Source organism: Dermacentor albipictus, unplaced genomic scaffold (genome assembly GCF_038994185.2).
Source record: "Dermacentor albipictus isolate Rhodes 1998 colony unplaced genomic scaffold, USDA_Dalb.pri_finalv2 scaffold_15, whole genome shotgun sequence".
In the NCBI taxonomy this organism is placed as follows: Eukaryota; Metazoa; Arthropoda; class Arachnida; order Ixodida; family Ixodidae; genus Dermacentor; species Dermacentor albipictus.
This window is the reverse complement of record NW_027225569.1, coordinates 7201533-7211240: the sequence shown is the minus strand read 5'-3', so window position 1 is coordinate 7211240 and position 9708 is coordinate 7201533. Positions and strand designations below refer to the sequence as shown.

The 9708-nt window shown below is 44.0% G+C and overlaps 1 long non-coding RNA gene across 1 annotated transcript; it reads right to left on the bottom strand.

Annotated features, from left to right (window-relative positions):
* Positions 1-526: 526 nt before the first annotated feature.
* Positions 527-4605, bottom strand: LOC135918529 (uncharacterized). Its single transcript, XR_010569671.1, has 3 exons — positions 4234-4605; positions 3377-3463; positions 527-721 (listed from the first exon to the last, which is right to left on the bottom strand). It is a non-coding gene; the product is annotated as an uncharacterized lncRNA (long non-coding RNA).
* Between the last annotated feature and the right edge of the window lie 5103 nt (positions 4606-9708).

Genomic DNA, 9708 nt, shown 5'->3' with positions numbered 1-9708 from the left:
TCCTTCGTGTTCACGCAATAACCCTTATGAAAATATGAGATGAGTTTCACATGAAAGTCTGACGAGTTTTGACACAAAACATCACAGCCATTAGACTTTCTGATGAGTTTCTTTGGAATTTTCTGATGTATTCCGTAATGTCATTCTATAACATATTGGCCACCGTCTTTCTGTAGAACTCATGACGAGTGCTTTTCTTGTGAGCATGAAATGTCTTCCTAATGTGCGCTCCAAAGCAGTTTTCTTGTGACTTTCTCACGTCTTCCTAGCGAATCTCTAATAAGCTTATACATTAGACTGCCGGTGCTCGTATTACTCCTATAACAAAATTGGCCACCACGTGTGGTAACATTTTCTCATGTGTCCCAATGGCAGTCAGACCTTATTTAAATATGTTACCTGTGCGTGACTATCTTTGGAGCTATATATATGCAGCCTGTATGCATGTATGTCCAGTGAAGATGCAGCACTTCTGACATGTACATGGGCCCTACATATGCTGCATGTTAGACATTACTCAACGAAAGAAATTTAACAAAAACATTTATTGGGCATATCAATGCTTCCTTAAATGCAGAAGGAGGTTAAATGAAAGGAAAACACAGTATCAGCCTGGTTACGGATGTGATATCTCCCTTTCATTTAATCTCGCTACTTATCACTGAGGAGAGGCTGTTCTTGAGGTGGAGTGTCGTCATCTTGAAGTAAGTGCATGTGTACCCTGCATGGTAGAAAGGTCAGATAATTAACAAAACTTGGCAATCAACCACAGAAATACACGCTGTATCACTTGCTGCAGAACGGTCTGGAGACGTTATAGCTAGTTCTGCGAAAAATTTATGTGGCGTCGGTTCACACAAAGTTGAGGAACCACTGTGTGGCCTTTGGGTGCAGCAGTAACTACAGTAAGCAGAAATTGCTCTTGGCTGAACAAATGTGCAACATGGATCAGCTGTGGCATGTGTACATGTCGTGAACTACTTCAGCTATATTGGTTTCCATTTGACAAAGGACAGCAGTGTCTGTGGATTGCTAGCGTGAATGAGAAATTCTCACTAATTACTTGGCATGGAAATGAGCGTAGGAGTGTTTGTGTATGGGCAACTCAATGCATCCCAGAGACATCCAAGTGCCAGTCGTTATAGAATATTTGCATCAGCTACGGGCACAGTTCTCATACATTCCAAGCCTACTATGTCATGCATGTGTTGGCCTCCTGAATGATGGCATATATCCCATTCAAGAAATACACCACACCATGTCTGGGGTTTTTTATCATTTACACCCGAGCACTGCTTTCAGAGGGAGGGCACAAGTTGAAAAACAAATGTGTAGAAGCATGACAAACAAGCTTGCATAAAAATAATTTAATAAATAAGCATGGTGGTTGCTATGCCACGTCATTAGAGAGTATTCCTCTTTGTCATGCAATCATAATGAGCGTCGACTGACACACGTCCCATTTTTGGCTGTGGTATTCTTCACTGATTTTGTTGTATCAGTTGGTTGCCATAGGCGAACAAAACAGATAAACAAGCTAAATCCAGTGCACAGCTTGTCGTGTCAATGCATGGTCAAATAAGACGAGCACACTGGTCCTTTGAGTGAATTATGGTGCTCTCCTAGGCGCATGCTGAGGCACCGGCTAGTCAGCGTGCCCGATGTACATTGGACCAAATATGCACGTGATCAAAAGAGTAGCCTACATTAACCCTGAAAGATACGAGACAAATTTTGGGTATTTTTAACTAAGCAAGCCTCCAATGCCTGGGTGCCTTTGTCAATTCACTTGTGGACTGCAATGCACGTATATTTTCAGCAAAAATAAATTAGGCAGCATATGCACAACAGTCATGTTGCATGGTCTCCCTTCCCTCGCTGCGCAAATTTTGTCCTCAAAAGTTACATGAACTGATTGAATTGAAAATTGAATCGAGAAACGCAAGGAGGCAAGCGAGGCTTGCTTGGTTAAAGGTAGCACCAAATTTGTCCAGTGCGTGTCAGAGGCACTGTGCTGTATTCCTTTCACATGTGGTCAAATGTACATAGCGCAGACTGGCTGGTGCCTAAATATGTACCTGTGAGATCACCATATTTCATTCAAAAGACCAGTATGCTCGTCCGACTTGGCCACACATATCTGCAATGGGGCTTCAGGCCAGATTAGGATTGTTTATCTGTTTTCACCCATGGCTGAAAATTGGCAAGAGAAATCAGTCAGGCGCACCACATAAATAACAATAAGTGTGAGCCAGCCCCCATTATCAATGCATGAAGAAAGGCATCCTTTGTAGATTACAAGGGATAGAAATTAGTCTGTGCCTATTTACTTCTTTTTATGCAGACACCATTTACCATGATTTTATGCCTTTGAATTATAACTTCTGCCATCCCTCTCAAATTAACTGGTGCACAACACAAGTGCACACCCAGTGCTATTTTTGTTAGTCCTTCCAACAACTTAAACAGTCAGTTGTTAGCCAAGGTCATGTTGCATAGTCTCCCTTCTCTCACTGCGTAAATTTTGTCCTGAAATGTTACATGAACTGATTGGCAAATTCAAATGGACACTACAAGTTTCGCCGAGTGGACACAGCTGGTTCTCAGAAATGCACAAAAACAGTGATGGGTATCTGTTGGCATCCTGTAGTGTGTGCAAACTAGCTGTGACATTGCTGCAGTAAACACACTCACAACTGCTGCAATGCCTACCAGCATGAATAAGGGCAGCTTGCAAAGAAAAGAATACGAAGAAAGTGAGAGAAAAAATAGAAAGCTTACCAGAAAACACCTCACTACTTAAGTAACTGCAGCACAATGAATACTGGCCTTCCTATTTCATTTCAAGAAATTCTAGTTCATCAAATTTGTATTTGCCAGTGACAGTTATTCTGAGAACAATACAGACATGATTGTAAATATGAATGTTAAACAATGGTAGGCACACTGCGTGCTTAGACCTGTGACATATATGGCACACTACACTTCGAATTCTTACATGGACAAAAACAGCACATGTGTGTATCATAAGCAGAAAGGAAAACAGGGAAATATGGGCTACAGCATAAGAAACAGTTCCAAACAAATAAAACCAAGATAAAAAGAAACATACTGTGTAATAGGCAAAAATAAAATGGACTTGCAGCCAAGCAATTGATGCGAGAAAAATACTAAACGTCAGGACATGCGACGTGTAGTTTTAACAGAACAAGATAATGTGTGCATAATATCTACAAACACAAATAAGCAGCAAGTGGAATGATGTTGCAGAAATATTTAGCCTATTTAGCAAGATGCATTAAGTAATATGTCGATACACTTATCCACTAATGATACCGAGATCCTACTTTTGTGAACACGTACACTTAAAGCATACCTGACATATCCATCCAGATTACACGCCGTGTTGCTGCAGCCATGGCCACGGGTTATGTGGACACTGTTGTGGGTCACGGCTTCACCACTACAAAGAGAATTCTGTGTTAACTTATAGCTGTGGCACAGTAAGACTATCACATAGTGAACACATGCAAGGAGCGTGTAAAAACAGTCATGAAAACAATGCATGCACTGGTGCAGGGTGGCAACAGGGCACAAAGTCAAAGTTACTGATGAATGTCACGATAACAGGGACCCCTTCAACAAGGCAAAATTTCACACGCAGGAGCAGCAGCGCATTACATGAATGTTTGTTTACATAACGATTCTAGAGTTTCTTTCATAAGTTTAAGTAACTATCCCTTGTAATGTTTACTTACGTCGAAGTTATGGCAACACCCCTTCAAAACAAACCTGTACTAGTAGCACGCTGTGATTGCTTACATTTTTTTCCCCCAATACTGCTCGTAAATCGAAAACCTTGTAAGCAGAGATTATCTACAACGTCGAATCATTTATAAGCGAGGAAACGTCATAGCAGTAAGAATCGGTCAAGAGGTAGATGAGTCGTTATCATGCGACTTCAGCAGAAAAACGGGAGCTCACGCACAAGCGCGCATGATGAACACGATTATTTCTGAACGTAATCTTTCTCATCAGAAGAAAACGCTTATCAAGATTTTCAATTCTGCATTATGGCAATTAATTCGCGCAACTAAACTCTGACACCCAGCAAGCATCGGCATAGGTTTCACTGTTGTCGTGGGAGTTCTCTTTCCTACGTTCGCAAGGCACCCTATGCCCACACGAGAAGCACGCACAACACGTGTGTAGTTAGCAAGCACGGTTACTCACCTTTTGAACGGCCCGACGCGGTCGAAAAGCGCCCTCCAAGTTGCCAGTGCTTCGATGCTACTCCCAGCAGACATACCGGTGCATAGTGGACGAGCAGTGGCACGCTAACAACACGCATTATTTCTTCGCGACGTCCACCCAACTTTCCACGACAACCAGAGACAAAGGGAACGCACTCCACAGCATGAACATCGTTGGTCCACATTTCGCTGGCGCGCCACGCACACGGCGAGTTTGCAGCGAGACACAAGTTGTCTGTGGCGCTTATGCGCACGCGAACTAAGTCACATTTGGTTACAGCAAACACAAAAACACACGATCTAACAAGCACATCGTTGCAGCTCGCACACCCGACCGACTCGAAAACAGAGCGACAGGCTGATTGGATTGGATTGGATAGGAAACGGCACGGTAGGTGGCGCCACGAACAGGTCGGTTGGGGCCAGCCAATGTCTCGGCTAGCGTCATCTGAGGATTTGTGAGGCTGCCTAATTGCGCAGACAAAGAGAACCAAAGATAAGTCTATATTGTAAGCTATAGCTTGGCATAGAAAGAAATTCTATAACGCATTTTCAATTTGAATCGCTTCGGCTATCTGCAGCCGGCAAAAGCATGGCCTTCGAGATCTGAAAATGTTAACCCTATAGAAAGCCGTTGCGGTGACGCTATTCGAACGATTTTCACTTCAGTTACCTCTCATAAAAACCGTGAATTACGCATATCGCTGCTCCCAGCGCTACCTGCGCCGTCACTTCAATTTAAATAACTTCCTGCTGTCGTTCACATCAACTATATAGCCTCAGACATCGTTGACGCGATCTCCGAGCGACACATGTGCAGTGTGCGATGTATTAGTTCCCGTTGCAACAGTGTCAGTCGGAAATCATCAAATCTGCTCGTGTGGCGCAGCTTACACCCCTGTCGTCCGTATCTTGCTTTCGTGTTGGCGTGTTTAACGTGCGCGGGTTGCACTCCTGTCGCTCGTGCCTTCCGTGTTGATCGTGCTACCCACGAAGATTCCTCGAAAAACCCACATGTCTCGGCAGCGTGCATTTGTCCTATGTGGTATATGCCAGAAGTGTGCGCTGGCGTACGATGTGCGTGCAACCAAGTACTACAGTGCGTTCCAGCAAATAGACGCTGCCGCTTACGCGCAGTTTCTTTTTCTTTTCTTTTTTTCCCCGTCGTGGTTGCTCAGTGTTGCTCAGGTGGTGTTGGGCTGCTGAGCACGAGGTCGCGGGATCGAATCCCGGCTTCGGCGCCCGCATTTTAATGGGGGCGAAATGCGAAAACACCCGTGTACTTAGATTTAGGTGCACGTTAAGAACCCCAGGTGGTCGAAATTTCCGGAGTCCTCCACTACGGCGTGCCTCATAATCAGAAAGTGGTTTTGGCACGTAAAACCCCATAATTTTTTACGCGCAGTTTTCCATGTCATGATCATGTCAATCTGCAGAATTGTCGGTTTGCCACTTAATTTATAAGACTAGTAACACATCCGAGTAATCAAACTGCCCAGAACAAGGCATACGCTATAGTTTGGCACTGTTTACCAAATGTGATAACGGGGTAACACAATCTTAAAGTGCTCTTTAAAAAGGAAAGAAAATGATGTCGTTGTTTTGTGCCTAGCCCTGATATATCGGAAGCGTTTCCAGAGTACTCGGCGCTCGCGCTGTGTTATATCGTTTTCTTCATTTTTGTCTCTTAGACTGCCCCCAACGATGAATCAAAACCACTCCCAGCAAAGGCCAAGGGTCCGAGTGTCTTAATTAACTGTATCCTAATTAACGGTACCTTACTTAACATCGTCTTCATTAACACCAATGGTCATGAGTTCGACTCCCACCAAGAGTCATGGGTCCGAGTGCTTTCATCAACTATATCTTAATTAGCTGTACATTAATTAGCATCGCCTTCATTAACGACAACGTTCGTGGGCACAACTCCTACACAAGATCATGGGTTCGAGTGTTTTCATTAACTATATATTAATTAAGTATGCCTTAATTAACATAAACTTTACCAACTAAGGCCGTGGGATCGAGTGCCTTAAGTGACTATATTAATTAACAGTACCTTAATTAACATCGCCTTCATTAACAACAAAGGTCGTGGGTTCGATTCCCACCCAAGGTAATGGGTGCGAGTGACTTGACTGTTAGATCTTAATTAACAGTGCATTAATTAGCACCATCATCATTAACAAAAGTCGTGGGTTCGAGTGCCTCAAATAACTGTATCTTAACTGTGCTCAATTAACATCGCCTTCATTAACACCGAAGATCGTGGGTTCGAGTGTCTGAATTGACTATATATTAATTACCATTACCTCAATTAATATCGCCTTCATTAACAACAATGTTCGTGGGTTCGATTCCCACACAAGGTAATGAGTTCGAGTGACTTAATTCCTAGGTCGTAATTAACTGCGCCTTAATTAGCATCGTCATCATTAACAAAGGTCGTGGGTTCGAGTGCCTCAAATAACTGTATCTTAACTACGCCTTAATTAACAGCGCCTTCATTAACACCAAAGGTCGTGGGTACGAGTGTCTTAATTAACGACCTAATAATCAGGTGCACATTAATTAACATATTAATTAACATGCTTCGACTTCCACTAAGGGTGGTACGTGCGTTCGAGTGCATTAATTAACTATATCTTCAATAACTGTCTTAATTAACGGTATCTTAACACCAAAGGTCGTGGGTTCGTAGCCTTAATTACCGCCAAAGGTAGTGGGTTTAACTCCCATGAAAGGTTGAGAGTTTGTAATCTCTTCGTACATCGAGTGCTCAGGCCGACAATGCCGGATTTTCCGGCTCATGAGCCATTTAATGCTATCGCATTACAAAGAATTTTTCACGACTTGGCATCGTACACATTCATACGTGATGTACTTTGACATTAGCAATAACACAAAAAAGCTGTATACTCCTCTCATCAGAAATCTTAAGGTGCATTGTCATTTGAGTCTCAGATGTACTTGTGATGCCAAAAAACATTAGACGATGCATTTCTTATGCATGTCTGATGTCACCTTAGGAACACATCAAGTCCTCTACAGAAACTCATGGTTAATTTTCATAAGGGAAGGAACAGAACATTCCCTATGATTGTTCCTCATCCAAGCGTCGGTAGCATGTTTGTATGCTCATGAACAGGACACTTATTTCCATTGTTTGGTTAATGTTACTCGCAGGAGCAAAAACAGTGCGTCGTCAGTTGACCTCCGAAAGAACCAGGAGGCCGAATGAAGCTTTCGCTGAGGGAGCCGGCTTATCCAGCAATGTTTCCGCTTGCCACTGCCAGCCTAAACGTTGGCCGCAGGTGCGGATAGCGTTACCCTTTCTGCGGTTGCGTATAGCTTCTATACGGACGCACACCGTGTTGGCTTAGTGGTTATGGTGTTGCGCTCCTAAGCACGAGGTCGCGGGATCAAATCCCGGCCGCGGCGGCCACATTTGGCCGAGGGCGATATGCAAAGACGCCCGTGTTCCGTGAACTGGGGCTGCATTAAAGATCTCCGGTGGTTAAAATTGATCCGTAGTCCCTCACAACGGTGTCCGTCATAATCGAATGGTGGTTTTGGCCCGTAAAACCTCATGATTTATTTAAACTTGTATAGGGACGCACCCGTCCCAGCGCGACGCCTCGTAGTCGCAAAACAAAAGCTTTCTTGAGAGGATGGGCTTCATTTACGTTGCGTTCTATCTTGGTGTTGATTCGGATTCAAGTTCATTCTGTGTGCCCACACTGACTGTTTGCTTGAGAACTGCACCCGGTGAGGGAAATGAGCCTTGGCAAGTGCTGGTTTTGTGTCATCTATGTCATCGCCCAGTCGCGCTGCATATTCTAATTCTGAATGCAAAAATCTAGCAGGCAGCTTGCGTTAGGGGGGAAGTAACAAACATCACAGCAGTCTCAGAATAATCACCAATAGCGCTTTTTATTGGTATAGCAATTAATTTGGCACTTCAAGCACATTATCGCCTTCATCGTCTCCGTCGCCGTGGTGTTCGGTATTAAAGGACACCAAAGGCAAATACTAAGCCGACGTGGACTGTTCAAATACCATTCCAGAAGCCTCACAATGCTTGTTTTATGCCACGAAAATACTTGGTCTACGAGAAAATTGAATCTGAAAGGTGCGAATACCTGTTTCGCAATTTCAATCTCCGTCCACTCAACCCGTGACATTAAATGGAAGTTGAATTCTTTGCTACTTGCAGTTTGTGCGAGTCTCGCGAGCCAGTAAAACCAGCACAGCCCTACGCGATAACGAAACTAGTAAAACTCGAAAACGTGGGTGGCGCGGAGTCGAGCGAAAACCAAACATTTCGACAGCCCGCGTCGTTGTGAAGGGTAATTTCAATAAGTTGTTTTTTCTTAAGGTGAAATAGAACTGGACCAGTAGCATTTTATTTCGTCGTATAATACGAGGATGTTTTCAGCCACGAGTAGTTTAGTAGGAGAGCCTTCGTCATCGGGCAAGTGCTTCAATCTCTAGGGCGAGTCTCTAATCACGTCTCGCATTTACCACAATTTCTTGAATAATAATGCTCTGTTCGCGATAATGTTGAGGTATTAGATATTCTCGGGCGCTAATCTACTACTTTAGCTTGGCTTATTATTTTCCATCAGTGTGCCTTTAAGCCAAATGCGATAAGGCCCTATCGCACACCGCATGCCGTGGGTTCGTGGGATACACGTGAGGGTGAACTCAACAGGATAGTGCCTTGGCGCAAGCTGCTTTCCCGCTCGCCCAACGTTAAAGACGACGCGATCGAGTGCGTTAGGCGGAAGGAGGGGAAGTGAACGCGCGGTAACGCAGTTATCCGCCATGTAAAAATGGGAGAGAGGGGAGGGGGGCACGTGAGCGCGCCTGTTTTTCTTCTAGCCAAGCTGTGGCTGCACATGGCTGTCCTTGCGTCTGAACGCAAAGAAACCTACGTGCCTTCCTGAGAGGCCATCTGTGCCAGGTGCAAACGCAAAGGGTGATAAGGGATGGCTGGTGGCTTAATGCCTGCGTTTTTTCCAGCCACTTGGTTTATAAACTGCCGTAATCTGAAGTTTCTGAGACGCGGCGAAGTGAGAGGCAGCACGAAACGTTCTCCCCCCTTTTGCCGGCGTTCTTCATTACGTCAGCGTTGTGGCAACGAATGTTCATGGTCATCCAGTAAAATGTGCAAATGTTTTCATGTAGGCAAGTGATATGACGCTTGTTATTTTAATCAGTAAGCAAATATTTACTACAATTCATAAGGCCGATAGAGTTAGGAACCACATTGGTTAGTTATTTATTATTTCGCTATCGCTACAAATGCTATCCCTTTCAGATGAAACTGCAAGTTATATCTTCATCATTGCTTTTTTTAATGCTTCAGAACAATGATTTCGAATGATGAACGAATGTTTAGGCACCGCACAGACTCTAGATACGTGCTGTAACTACACAGAGGCGAGATACG